Source organism: Aquarana catesbeiana, linkage group LG07 (genome assembly GCF_042186555.1).
Source record: "Aquarana catesbeiana isolate 2022-GZ linkage group LG07, ASM4218655v1, whole genome shotgun sequence".
Lineage (NCBI taxonomy): Eukaryota > Metazoa > Chordata > Amphibia > Anura > Ranidae > Aquarana > Aquarana catesbeiana.
The window spans coordinates 200,239,518-200,253,245 of record NC_133330.1 but is presented as its reverse complement, the minus strand read 5'-3'; the positions used below and the strand labels follow the sequence as shown (position 1 = coordinate 200,253,245).

The 13,728-nt window shown below is 42.9% G+C and overlaps 1 protein-coding gene across 1 annotated transcript in view; it reads right to left on the bottom strand.

Annotated features, from left to right (window-relative positions):
- The window catches only part of ZBTB41 (zinc finger and BTB domain containing 41), a 107,588-nt gene that overhangs the window by 13,806 nt on the left and 80,054 nt on the right, over nt 1–13,728 (bottom strand). The gene's annotated exons all lie outside the window — the stretch shown is intronic.

Sequence of the window (13,728 nt, the reverse complement as noted above, 5' to 3'; positions counted from 1 at the left end):
ACATTACATATATGACAACAGCATGTCTTCTTAGTAGACGAGTCCAGGTGCTTAACTGGCCTGCGCTGGCAGTCAAGACCCTTCACTAATTGAAAATATTTGGCACATCTTGAAACCAGTGACGTATCATCAATGTGTTCAGTGTGTGCAGGGCACACTGGCCCGAGGGAAGGGGGTCAGCTGAGCCCTGTCACACACTGCACACATAGAAGAGACAGATCACTGCAGCCACAACTGTCACTGCCAGTGCCTGGATCCTGTCACAGTTCCCTGTGTGACACACTTTCACACAGAGCCTCTTGCTGTCCAAGAGCAGGCAGCTGTCTGGGGGTGGGACTGGCATCACTGGGGTGCGGGGCGATGATGTCATCCTAACCACCAAAAAGGAAAACCCCCATGCAGCTGAGAACTATCTGAGGTCTGTGAATTTGGGGGGGGGATTGTGCACACTGTGACAGAATGACCTGGAAGAGGGGGTTATTTATTATACTGAAGGACAGACTGCTGCCCCTCATGTAATGTGCCCTTCATGTGTCCCCATATAATATGCCCCGCTGTGCTCCCATGTACCCTGCTGTCCCCCCCATGTAATCTGCCTTGAAAAAGTATTCATACCCCTGGGATTTTATGTGATAGACCAACACAAAGTGGTACATAATTGTGAAGTGGAAGTAAAATGATAAATTGTTTTCAAATTTTTTTGAAAAGTGTGGCGTGCATTTGTATTCAGCCCCCAAGTCAATATTTTGTAGAACCTCCTTTCGCTGCAATTACAGCTGCAAGTCTTTTTGGGTATGTCTCTACCAACTTTGCACATCTAGAGAGAGTGATGTTTTTGCCCATTCTTTGCAAAATAACTCAAGCTCTGTCAGATTGGATGGAGAGCATCTGTGAACAGCAATTTTGAAGTCTTGCCACAGCAATTTAATTTAGGTCTGGACTTTGACTGGGCCATTCTAACACATACATATGCTTTGATCTAAACCATTCCATTGTAGATCTGGCTGTATGTTTGCGGTCGTTGTCCTGCTGGAAGGTGAACCTCCGCCCAAGTCTCAAGTCTTTTGCAGACTAATGCCCCGTACACACGATCGGACATTGATCGGACATTCCGACAACAAAATCCTAGGATTTTTTCAGACGGATGTTGGCTCAAACTTGTTTTGCGTACACACGGTCGCACAAAGTTTTCGGAATTTCTGATCGCCAACAACGCGGTGACGTCAAGCACGTACGACGAGACTAGAAAAGGCCAGTTCAGAACCAAGCGCGGCACCCTTTGGGCTCCTTTTGCTAATCTCGTGTTAGTAAAAGTTTGGTGAGAGACTATTCGCGCTTTTTCAGACTCGTGGCTTTCAGATCGTTTTCTGCAGTTCAGTTTGTGCTTGTGGGTTTGTATCTGCTCTTCAGTGCGTGCAAGCAAGTTCTGCGTGACTTAGTCATTGTGTTCTTGTGCGTTCGTTACTGTTTTTCAGGTCGCTCTTCACAGGCCTTGCTGTTCTTCAGTGCGTTCTGTTACTTCGTTCTGAGCAGCCGATCGTTTTCTAGCCATGTTGCTAATACGTACTCCTCGTAGAGTTCGTGCTGTGCGGGGGCTTGGTGTTGGGGTCCTGACCTTGACACAAGTCCAGTCCATGAACAGGGTGGGGAGGAGTTCATGGACCAAGAATTGGTTGCTTCAGCGTTACCAGTTCTCTCATATCCCTTTGCTCCGTGAGAATAATCCTGATGATTTCAGGAACTTTCTCAGGATGACGGACCCCGTATTTCACCGTCTGCTGGCTTTGCTGACCCCCTATATCAGCATGCAGGATACCTGCATGAGGCAAGCCATCACTGCAGAGCAGAGGTTGGTCGCTACCGTGCGGTACTTGGCGACAGGGAGAAGCCTGCAGGACCTCAAGTTCTCGACAGGCATCTCCCCCCAGGCTCTGGGGATCATTATCCCAAAGACCTGTTCTGCCATCATCCAGGTCCTGCAGAAGGAGTATATGAAGGTAAGATTTTTATCCTTTAATATCACATTTTATTGTATTGAATGTTTGCTAATATATTGTATTTCTTTCCTCATTCCCTAATTACCATGATTGTAATATGCTGTGAATGTCCCCTTTGTTCTCATTCATGCTGAATTTTTATGTTATTATTTTTTTGGTCCTTCATACATATTTGCCTTCACTAACCTCCCCAGCATGCTCTCCTGCCCTATATTCACCTCATGTAGTCACTTAATGTATTTTATCAGCTCCATAGTAGTGCTTTACCCCAGACACACCCTAAAATGTTTTGAAATGTGATTTGTGCTTTAAATTCAGGCAAAGTGCCAGAGGCTTTTTTTTGTGGTGTTCCCAAATCTTTTTTTTTTTACCCCTCCCTCCCCCCAACTGCTAAGTCAGCTGATCCCAATTCTCTATCTATCCTCAATCATCTATTTGCTGACTTTGCCAAACCCATACACACTATACCCACCTCTTTTGTGGTCAGATGTATGGATGAATTACCCAAAGCATGTAGTGCAAGGGCCTGCCTGTATACTTTCAAATGGTACTGTTTCAAGTTTTTGTATCCTATTATTATCTGTATAGGTAATAGCAGAATGTCCAAATGTGCTCAAATGTGTACAGTGTGTATTTATATCTTTGTATTAGGACATCCCTTACCTGTCCAGTGGGCTGCCAATAGTGTAACTAAGGAGGGGCTGTTCCAAGTAATACCCTGTATTTAGGCATTCATCTCTCAATGAAGTGGAGAGGGTTACCTGTTCAAGATCCCCCCCCCTATAATGTTAGAAATGGCCCATGAGAAGGGGGGGGGGGATATGATAGGTGTACCTTATACTTTTGTGTTGTAAAATTCCCCTTAATAAATGTTGTTATCTGGAGGTTGGCCAAGAATGTTTGTGTCTAATCTGCTTGCCATGTTTATGTTCAAAAATACTAATTTTTTTTTGTTTTCCTCAAGTTTCCTTCCACGCCACAGGAATGGCAGACTGTGGCCTCCCACTTTGCCCAGCAGTGGGACTTTCCTAACTGCGGAGAGGCAATTGATGGGAAACACGTCCACATCGTCCCACCACCCAACTCGGGGTCGTACTATTATAATTACAAGGGGTTCAATAGTATTGTGATGTTGGCGGTGGTGTCGGCTAATTACGACTTCTTGTATGTGGACGTGGGGAAGAATGGCCGGATGTCCGATGGTGGAGTCTGGCGTCTCCAGAATGGCAGCTTGGACTTGCCACCTCCAGAAGAGAATGTGGAAGGACTCCCATTCGTCTTCGTTGCAGATGAAGCATTTGCGCTGGGGGACCATCTTATGCGGCCATTCCCGATGAGGACCCTCACCCCGGAACAGAGGGTTTTTAATTACCGGCTGGCCAGAGCCAGAAGAGTGGTGGAGAACACATTTGGAATCATGGCCAGCTGGTTCCGCCTATTTCTGACACCCATCCATATGGCGGAGTATAAACTTAATCATATAATCCTGGCGTGCTGTGTTCTACATAACTTTTTACGCCAACATTCTGCCAACTATGCTGGCTCAGTTGGGCCTGAGGCCGGAATTTTACATGAAACAACCCTGACAGCGCTTGACAGTGGCCGTCCTGGCTTGCCCTCCCTGAGTGCCCGTGATGTCCGGTTAAGATACCGTGAGTTCTTTGCGGGTAGGGGGGCCATCAATATGCCAGACAATTTGTGATGCCTTTATCAAATAAAAAAAAAAAAAAAAAAAGCTAATCTTTGGTGACATTTACTGCTTGTGTTTGTTTTAGCTGACACTGACAGCAATGTGGGGAGTCCTGAAAATGGCGTGATTGTGTAACCTTATACAAAGCACTGTTGGGTGTTATTTACTAAAGGCGTAGACACTTTGCACTACAAGTGCACTTGAAACTGCACTGAAACTGCACTTGTAGTGCAAAGAGGATTTGTCCTCAGGAAATAACCCCCATTTTCACAGAAAACAGCAATTACATCACCACAAAAGTGTTGTAGCATTGAGACAATAATCCACACATTCTTGAATAACAATCTTTTTAATACCTGCACAATCACATGTGCATTTAGAAAAGGTTTTAAAAACAAACCAACATGTTTGTTGTATAACAATTTTTGGGGTAACATTATAAAAAATAGAAATGTCCATTTAAGATAAAACAGGCCTGTGTAAAACCAACAAGAAAGACAAAAATCTTGAACTTACAAAGTTCACACATGGTAAAACTTGAAGGCAATATCAGACATGAGTATTTAGGAACTGTGTTTGATATTGCGTTCAGATGGGGTGAAGTCACCCCTTGAAAAGCCAAATTTGGAAGATGCACACTAATTTACGAATGTCAACATGTGCTAGCTGCCATCACGGGGGATCAAGGGATGTGTTTTGGGGGAGCAACCCCTTCCTCACAGCTACTTTATTATTGAGGAAGGGGTTGCATTGATCCATTGATCTCCCGTGATGGCAGATAGCACATGTTGGCACACTGTGTGCATCCTCCAAATTTGGCTCTTCGAAACATCGCTAAAACATTTTTAAGATTGTAGCACACAAAAAAATAAAGTGATTTTGCGGGGTTTTAAATTCGCCCCAAAACATCAATGATGTTATTATTTTTTGGAATAACATCATTGATTTTTTTCTTGAGGTTTTCCAATTCTAAATTACACCCCATGATCTCCCCAATCAGGATCTGGGCACTTTCTGATGTGAAAGGATCTCGATCCACAACATCACGATCACAAAAACAGGTATAAAAAATCTGCCGGCATCCATCTCTTACCTGAGCCTGTGGTCGCAGACACTCACCTGTTGTGGTGACTAGTTCCACCACGTCTTCTTCCTCCTCCTGCTCAGCTTGGGTTGGGGGTATTTCCCCTTCTTCCAGAGGTGGGGGGTCTGTGGTCTCCTCGGATGAGGGGTGGTCTCCTTGGATGAGGGGTGGTCTCCTTGGATGAGGGGTGTCCTCCGAGTCGTTTCTCCCCTATGTAAAACAAAAATGGTATAATTAGCACACAGATATTTGATGGCCGAAATCTAAAGATGAAACATTGCTTGGAAGTGGGATACAATTGTCTATTTGGGCAGAGTTCCAAGATGTAGCATTTTTATTGTCCTTTGGCAAGCTTCAATACTTTACCTGTCTTGTACAAGCTTCACTTATGGAGACACACCTATAGTATACACTGGAGCACCTGTGTGGGCCCCCTAATAAAAAGGGTGTTCTTGTGTCCCACACTAGTGCTCCAGTGTCCAGATGTGAAAACAGCTGCTGAGTGTCCTCTCCTTACACAGAATCTAGTTTGCATTTCATTCTAGTAACAAACCCATCTACACAACCAAATATTTTTCATACAAGTAGGCCCTAAAAAATGTTGGCAAATGCATATGGCCTAAACAATGGTGTTTTATAGGCCGAAAGAAAAAGGTTTGATACGAACGAATAATGGGCCCATGAACATTAAATTTGCCATTTTAAACTGTACAACACTTAAGAAAAGCATATGGAGCAGCACGAACGTAATAAACACAAAAAGAATAGGAACACAGCACAACTACTTACTTTTTTGCAGCACTCTCCGGATCTTTCTGTACTGCTCGGGCTCTCTTAATTTTAGGTCCGACCACCGCTTCCTGAGCTGATCTTTCGATCGTCGTACCCCGAAATTCCGGTGCAGACTTTTGACCACTTTCGCCATGATCTTGGCCTTTCTGATATTGGGGTTGGGGTAAGGTCTATACTTTCCATCATAGTCGGCCTTCTTCAGGATGTCCACCATCTCCAACATCTCCCCGAAGGACATATTTGTGGCCTTAAATCGTCTCCTTCTGGATCGGGACGTTTCCGGATCTGGGCTTTCCTCCTCCTCGTTGCTATAATTAGCACGCACCTGCTCTGACTCCGCCATGTGCTCTTCACCCACTGCGCCGAACGAAAAGGGGCGGGGAATAGACTAAAAAGAACGTCAGGGGCAGGCGGAGTTACACGCATGCGCAGTGTGTATAAAGCATAACAGGCGTGCGTATTACGTACGATCTGTGAGCGGAGGAAGGAGCATTGGAGGTGACGATCGTAATAACGAAGGTAAGAGACAAACTTGGGCCTATACTGCTTCTAGATTGAGGCCTATATTGTAACAAGATTAGGAGAGTTTTGGCTGACATTAGGGTTTGTCTTGTGTTGTGTCTTGCAGTTAAAATGGATATCTTGAATGATACAGACTTCATGGCAATATTCATTGACATGTTCAGGGAGCTGCCTTGTCTGTGGGAGATCAACCACCCACATTATAGGAACCAAACAAAGAGGAAGGCAGCGCTGGATCAATTGTTGGAAATTGTGAAGCAGGTGATCCCCACGGCAGACATCACATATTTGAAGATCCTAATTGGTGGCCTGAGGAGCACATATGTAAGGGAGCGCCAGAAAGTCCAGGATTCGCAGAGATCCGGAGCAGCAGATGACATCTATGTCCCCAGGATGTGGTACTATGACAGGCTGCATTTTCTGGCAGGCCAGACTGAACCCAGGTCATCACTCTCCAGTCTTCCTTCCACGATTCCTTCCCCCCCAGCTGAGGCTTCTGACGCCCAACCTGGGCCTTCCAGGCAACAACATGTGGAGGAGCCCAGCTTGAGCCAGGTATAGCATTCCTCTAAATAGTTCAGGTTGTCCAATCAATTATGTTAACTAGATGTTAGTTTGGAGTACTAATTTAGGATTGTGATTGATGATGCAAAACATTAAACCATGTCCCTTTTTCATACACAGGGAAGTCGCAGCCAGGAGGTGGCCGGGCCGAGCAGGCTGCCTGATATGCAGGTCCCTCCCCTACACCTGCAAAGAGAAAGTGGCAGGAAGAGGAGTACCCTAGAGGAGGCTGTTATAGGCCTCTTTTGGAAGGCTACAGAGGCCCTGGGAGCACCACACACCGTGGAGGAGGACTTTGCTGGCATAATTGCCTGTAAAATGCAGCGGATGGAGGAGGGCCAACAACTCATGTGTGAGTCATTAATTTTGGAGGCTCTCAATAAGGGGTTGAGGGCCCAAATAACATCTGATACCCACCTTTGTGACCTCACACATGGTCCTCCTCCTCCTCCAGGTCCTCCTCCTCCTTCTCCTCCAGGTCCTACTAGTCCTCCTCCAGGTCCTACTCCTCCTCCTGCCACATCTCCAACAGCAGAGCCACAGCCAGGAAGGAAGCGTGGAAGGAAGACCAGAAAGTGAAGACCCTGGGTTCAGTCTGGTCGGCCAAAAGATGCAGCCTCTTGTGGTACCACAGCCTGGGGACACAGATGTCATCTGCTGATCTCTGGGACTTCAGGACCAGACTGCGCTTCCTTACATATGGACTCCTCAGGCCACCAATTTTGATGTTCAAGAATTGATGTCTGCCCTGGGGGTCCAAGGCTTCGCTAATTTCTCCTGATTATCCAGCGTTGCCTCCCTGTTTGTTTGGTTCTGATCCCTTAATAAAGGATTTTTGGTTTCAATTATACTTCCCTATGTGTTTTTTCCTTCTAAAAGGACAGTTTGTTTGTGAGGATTCAGGTACATTTCAAAAATACAATGTGAAATTAACAAGGGACACCAACACCAAACAATCTCCTTGAGATTAAATAATACAAGATAATAATGGTGTTGTGGTAACTTGACACACAAAACACACACAAAAATATTCTGGAGTAAAACTAAAACTAAAATAAAACAAAGATCAGCCTTTGAAAAAATACAAACCTAAAATAAAAAATAAATCTGCCTTTAAAAAAAATTAAAAAAAATTAAAAAAACAAAAAAACAACACAAACATATTTTTGTGAGATGTGACAAATCAAAATATATAAAGGGAATCCCTATAGATAATAAAGAAATAAGTTTGTGAGAAGTGTGTGTGAAATATGAGCAGCAAAACTACTTAATTCTTCTGACATTATAAAGAAGAAGAGAGTGCGCTGTATTAAACCATTTTTTACATTGCACCGTGACGAAAGTGCTGTATCCATTGCGAACGCTAAGTTTACCAGACAGAGCTGTTCCGTGTCGGAATTTCTTCTGAGCATGCGTGGCACTTTGTGCGTCGGAACAGGCCACACACGGTTGGAATTGACGCGATCGGATTTTGTTGTCGGAAAATTTTATAGCCTGCTCTCAAACTTTGTGTGTCGGAAAATCCGATGGAAAATGTCCGAAGGAGCCCACACACGGTTGGAATTTCCGACAACAGGCTCCGATCGGACATTTTCCATCGGAAAATCCGACCGTGTGTACGGGGCACAACAGGTCATCTGTGAGAACCGAGCCATCGGCAGTGTTCGGTGGTTCGGTTCTCAGTGAAGAAGCGGCGGGGGACAGATGCAGCATCGGATGGATGCTGCATATACCTAGGTAAGTACGATTCTGCAAAAAAGTTCAAACCCATGCTTCTCTTTTAAAGTGACTTCTGAAGGCAATTGGTTCTACCAGATTTTAGTTAGGGGTATCAGAGTAAAGGGGGCTGAAAAACGTTTATAATTTTCCTTTAACTTCACAATCATGTGACATTTTGGGGGTTATTTACGAAAGGCAAATCCACTTTGCACTGCAAGTGCACTTGAAAGTGCAGTCGCTCTAAATCTAAGGGGTAGATTTGAAAGGAGTAGAAGCTCTGCTGATTTTATCATCCAATCATGTGCAAGCTAAAATGCTGTTTTTTATTTTCCTTGCATGTATACCTCGGATCTACAGCGACTTTACTTCCAAGTGCACTTGCAGTGCAAAGTGGATTTTCCTTTAGTAAATAACCCCCTTTGTGTTGGTCTATCACGTAAAATCCCCCAAAAAATACAATTTACAATTTTGATTGGTGTTGTAATATGTTGGCCGATTTATGTATAATGTTGTATTGGAGTGCCATGTTGACCAGAAATTCAGTTGAATTGTCCAAGTCAACTGAATTTTAACATAGCAAGGGGACAGCTGAAGACCCTTTGATGTGTTAATCTTATGCAAGTCTACCTAGGTGTGAGGTATGGCCTGTTAACCTAATTGAACATTTCAAAGGGTGTTCAGGTGGTATCTGTTAATCTAATCTAATTACACATATCTAAGGGGACTTGTTGATGTTGATATGCGGGAATGCAAATTGGGGCGGTTTATGACTGCAGCTGTTCATGGCTGGGGGTTGTTGTCTGTCTGAAAGACTAAAGCATATCAAAGGCCTGAATGGAGACGGCCAATCAAATTGCTCAGCCATTCAGTGTCTAGTGAATATAACATGGCGTTCAGTCTATAGTACATATAGTCTTGTCTGTGTATGACTATGAAGGCGCAAATCTAGAGAAAATGGGACTCTGAATTATATACTCAGTCGGATTTTTTGTCATCTGTGGACTTTGTTCTGTGTTGGAAGTCAATAAAGTGCATCTCTCTGGAAGATTTGGGTTGCTGCGGAAGAGTACTTACTAATTAATTATCATAACCACGATACTACTATACATATTATATCACTACAATTGGAACATGACAAAATGTGGAAAATTTGAAGGGGTATGAATACTTTCTCAAGGCACCGTAATGTGCCCTGCAATGTCCCCCACATAATGTACTCTGCTTTGCCCCCATGTAACATGTCCTGCTGTGCGGACCCCTTGTGTTCTGCCCTGCTAAACCCCTGTGCTCTGCGTTCTTGACCCCCTGTACCCTGCCCACCTAATGTTTGATGCTGAATTGAGCATCTGTGCAGTAGAAAGCAAGCACAAGTTTAACATTAATAGATAATTTCACCTATTGCAATATGTTACGTTACACCCATATCCAGGGTGTAACATAACAGGTTACAAATGTATTTTTATTATGTACAGAATAATATGTAAGAAAGAATTATTTTTTTTTTAATGATTGTGATGAGGTGTATATATGTCTGAGACGCTTACTTGTGGCACAGCAACCTAAGCATATTTTATGGGTAGAGGGATTATTTAACCACACCCCTTTAACCTCCTCACACTGTTAACAATCTGGCCAGACCCACCACTGCTCTACTTTGAGTTCCCAAAGGTACCTCAGGTCTTTTACAATCCTAGAAACGCCCCTGGCACAATAAAAACCATGCCCACTCTTTACTATAACACACCAAAAATACCATATGTATATATATTTTTTTTTCAAGCAAGGCTATTTTTTGTGATACAGCACTGCATTATTTTAACTGACAATTGTGCAGGCAAGCAATTGTACCCAAATAATATTTACGTCCCTTTACACGTGGCCTGACCAACGTCGTGCGTCATCTCCAATGAACACAGGATTTTATGACGGTTAAACTCAGATCTTTTATGCTTGAATTGAACTTTTATAATGTGAGTACCAGTCTGTTACTTTTGGAATAAAGGTTTAAACGTTTTTACACTATGGGCACCCCTTCTCTTTTATGTTAATACAACACGATCTGGGATTACCAGGAAGTGCTGCACAGTGGCACAAATTGTGACCGCGCAATACCCCTGCAGGGGTGAAAGTATCCGGTGAGTGTTTGCACAGCAAAAGCACGAATTTAAGCACTGTCACCAAATGAACACTGGAATAAGAAGATTATTTTGAGCAAAATGGTTTACCAAGAGGAACAAGCTTTCAAGCACAACTATCACTTGTGCACTACAATTGGGACTATTTAAAGCAACATTGTTTTTCTGAATATCATTTTAGCACAAGTCACTTTATCATCGACTGGATTTTTCCCTTCCCCCTTCCTTCAATTTCCCTCTTCTTCCCTCCCTCCCCCCCAACCCCCTCCCCCTTTTTTCTCCCCACCTTCTCCTTCACTATAGCACTTTATATCAATGTATGGTACCAATACATGAGCACATTTTGATATAATAGCATCACATTGTAAACAGTGAGTTGCACAGGACCAGGCACTGTTTGAAACATATTATACCCACATTATTATTGTTTATTTTTATGCAAAACCATTTTTGGGTATTACTCCGTTTTTTGGGGGATAAAGTTTTTTAAGAATCTTTATTAAACAACGTTTTCACACTTCCACCCACCCTTCAGAGGTGACCTTAATATGCTATCACAGGGTTATAACACTTTGCAGTTAAAAGGTTTAAACTGTGTCCCTAGCCAGTGTTTGTGTACACAGTGTTTTGCCTTCACTAGGGAAAGAGATCGATTTTAGTCCCTGCTCTGCAGAGGCACAGCATCGGTCTCTTCCCCCGTCAGAACTGAGATATGCCTTGTTTACATCAGTTCTCTGTGTTTTACTGACGATCGGCGGGTGCCGGAGGACAAGGAGTCTCCGGGATCCGGAGATTGGCTTCTGCTGTGAATTATCACAGCAAAAGTGGCCGTTGGCAGTGCGCACCCCCTGCATGGGGAAGTGCAGGATCACATACATATATATATATTATATATATATATATATATATATACATACATATACACACACATAAGTGATCCTGCACCCCCTGCATGCGGAAGTGCAGGATCAGGTATATATACATAAGTGATCCTGCGCACAGCTGATGCCCTGTAGCAGTAAAAAAGTGCTATAGGGCGGTCAGCAAGTGGTTAAACATTTGATATGTTTTCTATTTTTCGATTGTGAATAAAATGTGGGTTTAAGAGATTTCAAATCTTTGCATTCTGTTTTTTTTATGTATAATTTACACAGCATCCCAACTTTTTTGGAATAGGGGTTGTAATTTATTGTGTCTTTATTGAACACACCCATCAAACATTCACAGTGCTGGAGGAAAAAGTAAGTTATCCCTTAAGTTCACAGCTGGTCGAACCTTTTTTGGTAGCAATAACTTCAAGCAAGTACTTGTGATAGCTCTGGATCAGACCTGCACAACTTCAGGAGGAATTTGACCGTTCTTCTTTACAAAGCTGGTTCACCTCAGACACATTTTTTAGGATGTCTGGTGTGAATGGCTCTCAAGGTCATTCCACAGCATCTCTATGAGGTTAAGGTTTGGGCTCTGACTGGGCCACTCCAAAAAGGCACATTTTCTTTTTCTGAAGCCAGACTGTGGTGGATTTATTTCAGTTCTTAGAGTCATTGTCCTGCTGCATCACCCAACTTCTACCAAGCTTCAACTGGCGGACAGCCACACTGACATTATCCTGTAGGATATTTTGGTAAACTTTGGAATTAATTTTCTCCTCTGATGGCAAGTGGTCCAGGCCCTGAGGCAGCGAAGCAAGCCCAAATCATGATATTCCCTCCACCATACTTCACCATTGGGATGATGTTTTGATGTTGGTAATCTTAGTCCTTTTAGTGCCATACGAAGTGCTGAGTAGTCTTCCCGAACAGTTCAACTTTTGTTTCATCAGTACACAAAATATTTTCCCAGTAGCTTTGTGGTTTGCCAATGTTCTCTTTGGCAAACTTCAGGCACACAGCAACGTTTTTTTTGCAGAGCAGTGGCTTCCTCTGTGGTATTCTGCCACTGACACCCTTGCCTGTTCAAAGACTTATGTATGGTAGACTCATGAACAAGCATGTTTGCCAGTTCCAGTGATGTCTTCAAGCCTTTAGCTCTTACTAGTGGGTCTTTCTTCACTTCACTGAGGATTCTGTGTTGTGCCTTGGAAGTCAACCTGGCTGGGTGCTCACTTCTAGGAAAAGTAGCCACAGTAGTTAACGGTCTCCATTTACAGACAATTTATCTAAATGAATGTCTAAACACTTTGAGATTGCTTTGTATTCCTTTCCAGCCTTATGCAGATCAACTACTCTTAAATTGTATATATTCAGAGAACTCCTTTTTTTGCAAGGCATGGTTCACATCAGCTAATGCTTCTTATGAACAGAAATCTTACAATGTTTAAGTGTCTTTTATCAAAAATAGCTCCAAACCACACCTCCAGACTCATTTCATTAACGGGACTCCAGGTATGCAAACTACTGATTCCAATTAGCTTTCGTTGAAATAATAAGTCTATGGGTTCACTTACTTTTTCCTCCAGCAACGGTGTGTTCAGTGAAGACACGAGAAATTAGAATTGTTTGTTTGTTATCAGCTTTAGCATATTGTGTTTGTATATTGTGATTTGGATTAGGATTAGATCACATTTTATGGCAAAATACTGCCGAAAACTAGTCAATTCCAAGGGGTTCACATCCTTTACCACTGTATTAATGATTTCAGTTTGTCAGTCACTGTTTCTCTGCTCTGTGCCTCAAATACATACTGGATTGCTGAGCTGTGGAGGGGGGAGTGGCTGGCTCAGGCTCTCAGCAGCTCACTGATAGGCTGAGCCACCTGCCAGTGTATGATCGGGATCTTTTGAGACCCTGGATCGGCTCTATGATGTCAGCAAACAGAGGGCTTTAGCTATACATCCTTTTTTAATTCTATTCTATCCCACTTTTAGTATGTATCTGGAATGGCATTTATGAAAAATACTGGCCCATAAAATTGAAATACATGACATACTTTTTGGTCCTTATCAAATCTAATGGCAATGAAAAGTGCACACATGAAATCATTTTTAAATATATTCTAGGGTTACTTCATACCATTAACTTCAGTGAGCATGAACATCACTCAAAAGACAAAAGTTATTAACAAGTGTAATCTTCTTTTAATAAAGACAAAAATTGATACAATTAAAAGAAAATAACACCATACTAATCCCAACCTATTCTTACCTCAGAGGGGCAGCTGCTGATAGATAATTCTGCAGCAAAGTAAATAAATCTTCAACGTCTTGATCCAGCTGAGCTATAGAGA